The sequence below is a fragment of the Marmota monax genome, unplaced genomic scaffold (assembly GCF_021218885.2).
Source record: "Marmota monax isolate L192 unplaced genomic scaffold, Marmota_monax_Labrador192_F-V1.1 WCK01_AAM20220418_F8-fsc00346, whole genome shotgun sequence".
NCBI classification, from domain to species: domain Eukaryota; kingdom Metazoa; phylum Chordata; class Mammalia; order Rodentia; family Sciuridae; genus Marmota; species Marmota monax.
This window is the reverse complement of record NW_026692698.1, coordinates 362,815-374,762: the sequence shown is the minus strand read 5'-3', so window position 1 is coordinate 374,762 and position 11,948 is coordinate 362,815.

Here is an 11,948-nt window from a genome sequence, read left to right as displayed (position 1 = left end):
CATAGTTACTACCCAGTTAGTTCATTCAAACTAGAATGGACCAATTAGGTCACAGCTCTCATAATCTAATCATTTCACTCAAAACACTCCTGCATTAATACAAATGCTTTCAGAGGAACACCTCACATCCAAACCATAACAAGCCCTTTTTGTTTTCTAGTTTGAGAGAAGGTCTCAATAAATTGCCCAGGCTGGCCTACAACTTGCAATCCCTCTACCTCCCCAGTTACTGGGATAACAGTCATGTGCCTCATACCTGGCTGTTTTATTTTATTTTATTTTTTGTGGTATTGAGGATTGAGCCCAGGGGTGCTTTACCACTGAACTATATCTCCAGTCCTTTTTAAAATTTTATTTTGAGGGAGAGTCTCACTAAATTGTCTAGACTGACTTCAAAATTACGATCCTCCTACCTTGGCCTTCAAATGGGATTACAGTGCATACCACCACACCCAGCAGAGATACCTACTTTATTTATTTAATTATTAATTTTTGGTATCAGAGATTGAACCCAGGGGGCTTAACCACTGAATCACATCCACAGCTCTTTTTATCTTTTGAGATAGAGTCTCTCTAAATTGCTTAGGGCCTTACTAAGTAGCTGAGGCTGCCTTTGAACTCATGATCCTCCTGCCTCAGCCTCCTGAGCTGCTGGAATTACAGGCATGCACCACCATGCCAGCCAAGATATCTATTTTAGTATCAGAGTAAAGAGGATGCCAGAAGAGAAGATGAAAAGGAAACAGAGAAGGTGATGGAAACAAGATCATAGGGCTGGAGACAGAACCTACCTTAAATTAAGAAAACAGCATAAAGCTGAACACAGAGGCACTCCTCTATAATCCCAGGTACTTGGGAGGCTGAGGCAAGAGAATCACAAGTTTAAGTTCAGCCTGGGCAATTTAGCAAGACCCTGTCTCAAAATAAAAATAATAATAATAATAATAAGTAATAATAGGGGCTGGGGTTGTGGCTCAGCGGTAGAGCGCGCTTGCCTAGCACATGAGAGAAGCTGGGTTCGATCCTCAGCACCACATAAAAATACATAAATAAAATAAAGGTATTGTGTCCAACTACAATTAGAAAATATTTAAAAATGATAATAAAATGGCCTGGGGATGTTATATTAGTGGTAGAGTACCCCTGGGTTCAATCCCTAGTACCACACAAAAAAGAAAAGAAAAATTGCATGCCTGAAACAACATTTACTTATTTATTTATTTAGTACTGGAGATTGAACTCAGATCAGAGATGCCATCCTACTAAGCCACATCCACAGTGCTTTTTATTTTTTAATTTGAGACAGGCTCTTACTAAGTTGGTTAGGGCCTTGTTAAATTGCTGAAGCTGGCCACAAACTTGCAATCCTCCTGGGATTACAGGCTTGTGCCACAGTGCCCACTTTTTAAATTTTTTGAAACTTTGAGACAAGGTCTTGCTAAATTGCCTACTATAGCCTTGAACTTGTGATCCTCCTGCTTTAGCCTCTCAAGTTGCTGGTAGTCAGGCATGGTACCGCACCCCTGTAATTCCAGAGATTCAGGAAGAGCACAAGTTCAAAGCTAGCCTCAGTCAAGGCGAGACATTAAGCAACTCAGTGAGACCCTGTCTCTAAATAAAATAAAAAATAGGGCTGGGGATGTGGCTTAGTGGTCGAGTGCCCCTGAGTTCAATCCCTGTACAAAAAAAAAAAAATTTGCTGGGGCTGGGGATGTGGCTCAAGCGGTAGCGCGCTCGCCTGGCATGCGTGCGGCCCGGGTTCGATCCTCAGCACCACATACAAACAAAGATGTTGTGTCCGCCGAAAACTGAAAAACAAATATTGAAATTCTCTCTCTTAAAAAAAAAAAAATTGCTGCATTTACAGGCAAGTACCACCACACTCACCCGAGTTATTCTGAATAGCGACTCAAATGTCCACCAGTTTATGAATGGATAAACACAATGTGGCATAATTGTACAATGGGCTACTATTAGCCATAAAGAGGGATGAAGTTTTGATACCTGCTGTGACCTGTAGCATGAAAACACTGTGCTAGCTGGGCAAGGTGACACACGCCTGTAATCCCAGCGGCTGGGGAGGTTGAGGCAGAAGGATTGCGAGTTCAAAGCCAGCCTCAGCAATGGTGAGGCACTAAGCAACTCAGTGAGATCCTGTCTCTAAATAAAACACAGCATAGGGCTGGAGATGTGGCTCAGTGGTGGAGTGCCCCTGAGTTCAATCTCTGGTACCCCACCAGCCCCTGTCAAAAAAAAAAAAAAAAAGAAAAGAAAAGAAAACTTTGTGCAAAGTAAAAGAGACCAGATACAACAGGCCACACGAATTTTATGATTCCACCTATATGAAGTGTTTGGAATAGGAAAATCTATAGAGATAGAATAGATTAATGGCTGCCAGAGGCTAGGGAAAGGAAGGCATGGGGTGTGATAGCTAATGGCTATGGGGTGACAATGATGAATTTGACCTGAGTCCTGGACTCCTGGAAAACAATGAAGATTGAAGAGATTCCATCACATTTTTATGTTCTGGGGAATAGTTTACTTTAAATAACTTCTCTTCCCCCATGACTCATAGATGTGTCCCTGGTTTACCTATGACAAGGACAGACACAGACCCATCAAATTGCTCTTCTCCTCATTGATTAGGGTGAACTGCTTGGTCCCACTGATCACTCAAGAACAAAAAGCTGGTTAACTTACTTTGTTGAGGCTCCTCCCTCCTTCAGCCCCCTGAACTTTGGCCCACCCTCACAGGGGCTAGCCTGAGAGTAAAAGACTCTGATCCACTCTGCAATCATGCCACCTTCTGTCCCATTCTCTACATCTGGTTCTTTCCGGCTTGGTTTACTTCTCTGTATAAAAGAAAAGGCCTGGCCCTTGAGATGCTAGCAGGCCTTACAGTCTTTTCCCTCTTTTAATAGACTCCCTTCCCTATTGTGACATTCCTGTCCTCCCCTAGAAAAAAGTCTTTTGAATCAAGTCTCTCTTTACTAAATCTGAATTTCTTTTTTATTTGATGAGAGTTTCTCCTTGGGGTGATGGAAAATGTCCTAAGGTTGATTGTGGTTGCACAACTCTGAATGTACTAAAATCCAGTGAATTATATTATACACCTTTGTTAAATCATGTGGTATGTGAATTATATGTCAAAGCTGCTCCCCCTCCTTTTTCTTTTCTTTTTAGCTTTTTAATTCCCCCTTTTTAAAAAAAATATTTTATTTTTTAGTTGTAGATGAACACAATACCTTTATTTTATTTTTATGTGGTGCTGAGGATCGAACCCAGCCAGGGCCCTGCACGTGCTAGGCGAGTGCTCTACCGCTGAGCCACAACCCCAGCCCCTAATTCCCCCCCCCTTTTTTTTTAAATTTAATTTTATTTTTTTATTGGTTGTTCAAAACATTACAAAGCTCTTGACATATCATATTTCATACATGTGATTCAAGTGGGTTATGAATTCCCATTTTTACCCCGTATACAGATTGCAGAATCACATCGGTTACACATCCACGTTTTTACATATTGCCATACTAGTGACTATTGTATTCTGCTATCTTTCCTATCCTCTACTATACCCCCTCCCCTCCCCTCCCATCTTCTCTCTCTACCCCATCTACTGTAATTCATTTGTCTCCCTTGATTTTTTTTTCCCTTTCCCCTCACATCCTCTTATATGTAATTTTGTATAACAATGAGGGTCTCCTTCCATTTCCATGCAATTTCCCTTCTCTCTCCCTTTCCCTCCCACCTCTCGTCCCTGTTTAATGTTAATCTTTTTCTCATGCTCTTCCTCCCTGCTCTGTTTTTAGTTGCTCTCCTTATATCAAAGAAGACATTTGGCATTTGTTTTTTAGGGATTGGCTAGCTTCACTTAGCATAATCTGCTCTAATGCCATCCATTCCCCTGCAAATTCCATGATTTTGTCATTTTTTAGTGCTGAGTAATACTCCATTGTGTATAAATGCCACATTTTTTTAATCCATTCATCTATTGAAGGGCATCTGGGTTGGTTCCACAGTCTTGCTATTGTGAATTGTGCTGCTATGAACATCGAAGTAGCAGTATCCCTATAGTACGCTCTTTTAAGGTCTTTGGGGAATAGTCCGAGAAGGGCAGTAGCTGGGTCAAATGGTGGTTCCATTCCCAGCTTTTCTAGGAATCTCCATACTGCTTTCCAAATTGGCCGCACCAATTTGCAGTCCCACCAGCAATGTACAAGTGTACCCTTTTCCCCACATCCTCGCCAGCACTTGTTGTTGTTTGACTTCATAATGGCTGCCAATCTTACTGGAGTGAGATGGTATCTTAGGGTGGTTTTGATTTGCATTTCTCTGACTGCTAGAGATGGTGAGCATTTTTTCATGTACTTGTTGATTGATTGTATATCCTCCTCTGAGAAGTGTCTGTTCAGGTCCTTGGCCCATTTGTTGATTGGGTTATTTGTTTTCTTATTGCTTAATTTTTTGAGTTCTTTGTATACTCTGGATATTAGGGCTCTATCTGAAGTGTGAGGAGTAAAGATTTGTTCCCAGGATGTAGGCTCCCTATTTACCTCTCTTATTGTTTCTCTTGCTGAGAAAAAACTTTTTAGTTTGAGTAAGTCCCATTTGTTGATTCTTGTTTTTAACTCTTGTGCTATGAGTGTCCTATTAAGGACTAATTCCCCCTTTTTTTTTTTTTTTTTTTTTTTTTTTTTAAAGATAGAGTGAGAGAGGGAGGGAGGGAGGGAGAGAATTTTTTTATTTATTTTTTTTTATTTTTTTATTTTTTTTTTTTTTGAGAGAGAGAATTTTTAATATTTATTTTTTAGTTTTCGGCGGACACAACATCTTTGTTTGTATGTGGCGCTGAGGATCGAACCCGGGCCGCACGCATGCCAGGCGAGCGCGCTACCGCTTGAGCCACATCCCCAGCCCCCTAATTCCCCCTTTTTAAAGCAATTCTTTTAATATTTTTAAGTTGTTGATGGACCTTTATTTAATTTATTTATATGCAATTCTAAGAATCAAATTCAGGACCTCAGACATGCTAGGCAAGTGCTCTACCACTGAGCTACAACCCCAGCCCCTTTTAAAAGCAATTTTAAAAGATGTTATTGTTTTAAGAAATAAAGTGAAGAAAAAAATAAGCTAACAAATGGAACAAGAAATTAAAAAATAAATAAAATAAAATACTATAGTGTCCCAAGATCAAGAGGGAAGAATCCAAATGACAACTTAATTGGCAGTGCCAAATTATGCAATATTTAAATAAAATTAGAGCCAGGTGCAATGGTTCATGCCTGTAATCCCAGTGGCTCCAGAGGCTGAGGCAGGAGGATTGCAAATTCAAAGCCAGCCTCAACAATCTAGTGATACCCTAAACAACTTAGTGAGACCCCATCTCAAAACAAAAAATAAAATAGGCTAGGAATGTGGCTCAGTGGTTAAGCACCTCTGGGTTCAATCACTGGTACACATACATACATACCAAAAAAAAAAAAGGGATATAATTGGTGGAATATAGATTTTCTTAATGATTTTTTGGTTTTTGTTTTCATTTTGAGTCAGGATGTTCCTTAGTATGGTCTTCAACTCCTGGGCTCAAATGATTCTCCTGCCTCAGCCTCTCAAGTCATCGTTACCACAGGTGCAAGCCACTGCACTTGGCTCTTAGGGACTTTTAAGTACTCTTGTAGCAGAGAAGAAGCCACCTTTTCAGATGAACTATAGAAATTTCAGGACCGAATTGCAGGCAATTGACTACAGCAGCTGTGGTAGACGATAAAGACTGAACAGAAGAGAAAACAGGGTGATCCAAATTGAGCAGACAGGAGGGTAAAACACATGAAGACTTGAAGTTTTAGCTGGCATGGTGACAGTCTCCTGTAAATCCAGAGACTGGGAGGTTGAGCCAGGAGGACAGTAAATTCATCAAGATCCTGTCTCAAAATAAGAAAAGGAGGGCTGGGGTGGTAGGTATGTTGGTAGAGCGTTTGCCTTTGTACGAGGCACTGGGTTCAATCCTTAGCACCACAGTAAAAACAAATAAAATAAAGGTATTATGTCTGTCTACAACTAAATATATATTTTAAAAAAAAGAAAGAAGGAAAGAAGGGGGTTTTGTAGCTCAGTGAAAAAGCACCTCTGAATTCAATCACCAGTTCTTAAAAAAAAAAAAAAAGACTGGAGTTTGTGGATCCTCTGCCAGTGCTGGGGACTAAATCCAGGGGCTCTCTACGACTGAGCTGCAGCTCCAGCCCTTTCTTTTTAAAAAATATTTATTTTGGGGGGGCTGGGAATGTGGCTCAAGTGGTAGTGCGCTTGCCTGGCATGCGTAAGGCCCTGGGTTCGATACTCAGCACCACATAAAAAAAATAAATAAATAAAATAAATATATTGTATCTACCTAAAACTAAAAAAAATAATAAAAATATTTTTAAAAAATATTTATTTTTTTAGTTATAGGTGGACACAATACCTTTATTTATTTTTATGTGGTGCTAAGGATTGAACCCAGTGCCTCACACGTACTAGGTAAGCGCTCTACCTCTAAGCCACAACCCAGCCCCCTCCAGCCCTTTCTTTTATATATTTTTTTATTTTTTGGTACCAAAAATTGAACCCAGGAGCCGGGCACAGTGGTGCATGCCTATAATCCCAGAGGCTCAGGAGGCTGAGATGGAAGGATAATGAATTCAAAGCCAGCCTCAGCAAAAGCAAGGCGCTAAGCAACTCAGTGAGACCCTGTCTCTTAATAAAATACAAAACAGGGCTGGGGATGTGGCTCAGTGGTCAAGTGCCCTAAGTGCAATCCCCAGTACCAATAAATAAATAAATAAATAAATAAATTTTATTTTTTTTTTTTCAGTTTTCGGCAGACACAACATCGTTGTTTGTATGTGGTGCTGAGGATCGAACCCAGGCCGCACGCATGCCAGGCGAGCACGCTACCGCTTGAGCCACATCCCCAGCCCCTATATATGTATATATTTTAATGGTACCGGGGATTGAACCTCTGCTTAACCTCTGAGCCACATCTCCAGTCATTTTTTTGTATTTTATTTAGAGACAGAGTTTGAACTTGCCATTCTCTTACCTCAGCCTCCCAAACTGCTGGGATCATGCCCTGCTATCCTCGGCCCTTTATTTAATTTTTTTTTTTTTTGTACTGGGGATTGAATCTAGGGGTGCTTTACCACTGAGCTATATTCCCAGTCCTTTTTAGTTTTGAAACAAGTACTCATTAAATTGCTGAGGATGGCCTTGAACTTGCAATACTCTTGCCTCAGGTTCCTGAGTTGCTGGGATTATAGGCCTATGCCACCGTGCCTGGCTTATGTTTTTGTTTTTAGGGTAAAAAGAATATGTGCATATAGAGAAAAGCTTTTTTTTTTTCCCCCTCAGTACTGGTGATTGAATGCAAAGGTGGCACATGTTAGCCAAGCACTTTACCATTGAGCTACTTTCCCAGCCCAAGACAAGAAAAGGTTTGATGTCGTTTCTGCTAACATGTTTCCTTGATATTTTCTGTTAACCTGAATTACTGCTTCCCTGACACTTAAACTCCCACCCCATAGCAAATGCACTATTGGGTCCCTTGGCCAGCATGAAATTATGCTTAAATTAGCACTTTTTGAACATTTTCTGGCATAGAAAAGTTGCCCAATATATTAAGGCTTAAAGAGAAGATGAAAGAATTTTTTGTTTTGTTTTGTTTATTTTGTTGCTGTTTTTTAAATTTTATTTTAGTTATTGATGGATTTTTATTTTATTTATTGATATGCGGTGCTGAGAATCGAACCCAGTGCACACATGCTAGGCAAGCATTCTACCACTGAGCCACGACCCCAGCCCATGAAAGAATTTTTGAGAAAGAGAAATATACAAATAGTATAGGCACCTTTTGGATATAGCAGAGAGACAAGAATAGTGCCTATACCTCTGGCAAAAAAACACGTCACTGCTGTTTGTGGCAGCTGGGAGCCAGCTGCTGAGGATTGGTCTTGGTTTTTCTGATGTGAGGACCCATCATCCATCCCAACTGTTTATTACTAACAAAACACACCGTCTCCCTGGGAGCTCTCCCAGAACAGATCCAAAACTAACTGGAACATATCACACTTTTTACTGATTCCCTTAAATGTAAACCAATGAGATAAGACTAAGGGAAAACAAGATAAAAGGAGATGAGCAAGGCCTGGCACTTTCACACCCAATGTTGTTACTGATGTTGGGGAGGTGTCTTCCTTTACACCTGGAGACCCTCCCCCACCCTGGGAACCCTTCCCCACTCCCTTAGGAGTAGTGACCACCTTCCCTAACATTCCACATTGCATTAGAAACTACCTATGTTTCCCTTGCTACACTGTGAGCTTTTCAACGGAAGGGACTGGGCTTCATTCATCCTTATTGAGTCCCTAGCCAGGAGCTGGCTCATGGCAAGTAATCACATTTTATTAAACAAATGCCTGGATGGAAGATTATGATAGAGCACTGTGAGATTCTAGCTGCTGATGCAGTTGCATCCTGATGAGGTTTTTTTTTTGTGTGTGTGTTTGTTTTTTTTTTCCCTGGGCCAAAGGAGTTTGCTTTTAACCTCACTATACCATAATTTAAGGACTCTTTCTCAGTGGCAGAAAGTACACAATGAAACAGTGTGCCTCTCAGCAAATAGAGTGAGCAATGGAAAATTGGAGCAAAGGATCAACCCTGAATGCAAGCAATGGCATGCTACCTGCAATTAATTACAAATAAAGAGAAACTGCTTGTTTTCAATGAAATGGCGTGAAATGCTCTGGAAAGGATTATTCTGTTTCATGTCGGTCTGCACTAGTAAACCTAGTGCACGAGGAGGCTCAGGATGCCCCCTGTTGGATTTAGCTGATATTTGGTAAGAAGAGGTATAGTGAGAGAAAGATGGATGCAGACATTTCTTCAACATAGCTAAGCAAGGGTAGGGCCCTTTCACCAAAAAAAAAAAAAAAAAAAAAATGTTGTTAAGGAGGCATTAAATGAGTCAAAGGTATAGTCATTAGACTATCCCTGGAACATAACTTGACTCATCCACAATACTGACCTTCCTTTTTGAAGAACTAGAATAGAAATGCTTTCCTGACAGGAGAGCCAGAATGGTATGAACTTAATAACTTTTAGCAAGCATGTAAACACACAAACACACACACACAGAATCAACCACTAAAATATCTCTTTGGGGGCTGGGGTTGTGGCTCAGTAGTAGAGTGCTTGCCTAGCATGTGTGAGGTACTGGGTTCTATCCTGAGCATCACATAAAAATAAATAAAATAAAGGCATAAAAAAAAGTTTAGAAAATACCTCCCCACACCAGGGAGGTTTGACTTGTAATCTGTGAATGTCCATTTATAGGAAACTAGTTAAATAACTATAGTACATCCATCCATTGGAAAACAGGCAATTCTACATGGAATAATCTCTAATATATATTAATAGCTAAGATATATGAGTAACTGAAAAAAAAGTGAAGAAATTTTCTGTAAAAGATTCCACAAGAAAATGGTGACAATGGTTTCCTAGGAAGGAAATAAACAAGTTGCTGGAGTGGGAGTAGAAATAAAACTTCACGATGTATTGATGTATTTCTTCCTGTCCTATATGCAATCGTATCTTGCAAATCACCTGTTAAATAATCTAATCAATATAGAAACATTAGGAAGGTTCAATAAAGCCCTCTGCTGTCACTCTTTCCTCAAAGTTTTATCAGTCCACAATAGAAGGAATTTAAATTGTGATAATACATTTCTCTTAAAAAATTTTTTTTTGAGAACAAAATAACAAGATCAATTAGAGTAATAGAAAGAAAGCAGAGCTCCCAAAAGAAAAGGGGTCCCTCAAATCGAGGGATACCCCATTTCTCTTAAATTCTTAAACAAATGGGTAATATGACAGTTCTGGCAGCCATCTAGTCATATAATACATAATTATTTTATACCACCTCACTGTACTTGAACTTCAAATGAGAAAGCCACTTGTTGCTGAGGAAACAATTGTTAAGTGTTGGGGAAAGTATCTTACTCAGTGGTTTTTTTTGTTGTTGTTGTTTTGTTTTTCTAATTTATTATTATTATTTTTTTTAGTTTTCGGCGGATACAACATCTTTGTTTGTATGTGGTACTGAGGATCGAACCCGGGCCGCACGCATACCAGGCGAGCGCGCTACCGCTTGAGCCACCTCCCCAGCCCCTTACTCAGTGGTTTTTTTAAATACTATCCCAGACACAGAGCTCCTTTCTGGGATTGGGGTGTTCTTTGACTAGATTGATGACCCCTAGGGTCCCCACAAAGCAGTTTTTCACTCTTCCTAATGATAATGGATGCCAGGCTAGGAGTGACCTTTTGCTGAGTCCATTATCCATCCAGCTGGAGAAACCCAAGCCTGGTTTCCTAAGCAGGGAAAAGGTTTTCAGCATTTCTGTGGAAAAGGGAGCTGAAGCCATTCCAGGGATTCAGTGTGACCCGCTGTGCTGAAGGGCCAGAAGCAGCAGGAGGGCAGCCTCTATCTGGACCTCTTTGCTAAGGACCTTTCTTGGGCCTGTTTAGAACTACCTGCTCCATTCTCCCAGCATGGATGAAACTAGGCTTCAGGTATTCCTCAGGCCAGCAGGTTGAGGGGAGTGGCCATGGTTGCCGGTTTCCCAGTCCTAATAAAGGATTCAGAGTGCTAAGGCATAAAGAACAAAGGAGCAGGAGTCTAGAGACCAGGGTTCAAGGGTTAATGCCAAGGATGGAGGTATGGCTCAGTGATAGAGTGCTTCCCTAGCATCCTTAAAGCCCTGTTCCATTCTCCAGACCACACAAACATACACTCACTCTCTCACACACACCCCAAACAAACAACAACAAAACACCTCTACCAAGTGCTAATGCAAACTTGCAAGAGATCTCTACTAAGGCACCTCTCTTCTCTTGGCTCTCTTTTTTCCTATCGAATGGGAGGTGGGATTAGATTATCACTCCCAATTATTTACCGGGTCTCTGGGATCTAGAGAAATCAATAGACTTCTAGATCTTGCTCTCTGAGGTTGGTGTCTGCTAGATCTCTGGCAGAGAGGGACATAGGGAAAGGTGATTTTGGTGAGAGGTAAAAGGCTTTAAAAGACTTTCCTGTTTTATTGCTCTGTGTGTGTGTATGTTTTCCTGGGAATCAAATCCAGGGCCTTACACATGCTAGGCAAGTGCTCCATCGCAAAGCTATACCTCTAGTCTTTTATTGTCCATCTTAATCCTATACTACTAGGACAATTCTAAGAATCTAGGGGAGTTCTGCAGAACTTCCCTACTATGGAGAACCTTAGTTCTCTCTTCCCTCTTTTTGAAAAGGCAAGGATCCTTTCACTCTTAAAAATTAGGTACAGGCGCTGGGGTTGTGGCTCAGTGGTAGAACGATCGCCTAGCATGTGTAAGGCCCTGGGTGAGGCACTGGGTTCGATTTTCAGCACCACATATAAATAAATAAAATAAAGGTCTATCGACAACTAAATATATATATAAACTAGGATTGGGGTTGTGGTTCAGCGGTTGAGCGCTCGCCCAGCACCGGCGAGGCCCTGGATTTGATCCTCCGCACCACATAAAAATAAATTAATTAATTAAAGATATTTTATCCAACTACAACTAAAAAATAAAAATTTAAAAATTAATAAACATACACATATAAACTAGCCACAGGAAAATACAGTAGTATGTGTATACATAACTCCAGGATCTCAGGGTCCACCTGACTTCCAGCTCTAGATCTCAAAAGTGTGAAGTGGATATTTGCTGTTGAGGTGGGGGGAAAACAAAAAGCCAGAGGAAAAGTAGAGCACACTCTCAGGACCTGATTCTTTTCTCCAGCTCACATTCACATTCCTCCGCCCCAGTCCCGCTCCCGCCGCCTCTGTTGCCAGCAGGGGCCCTAGTCTCCCGCTCCAACTATTCCAACCATCCTG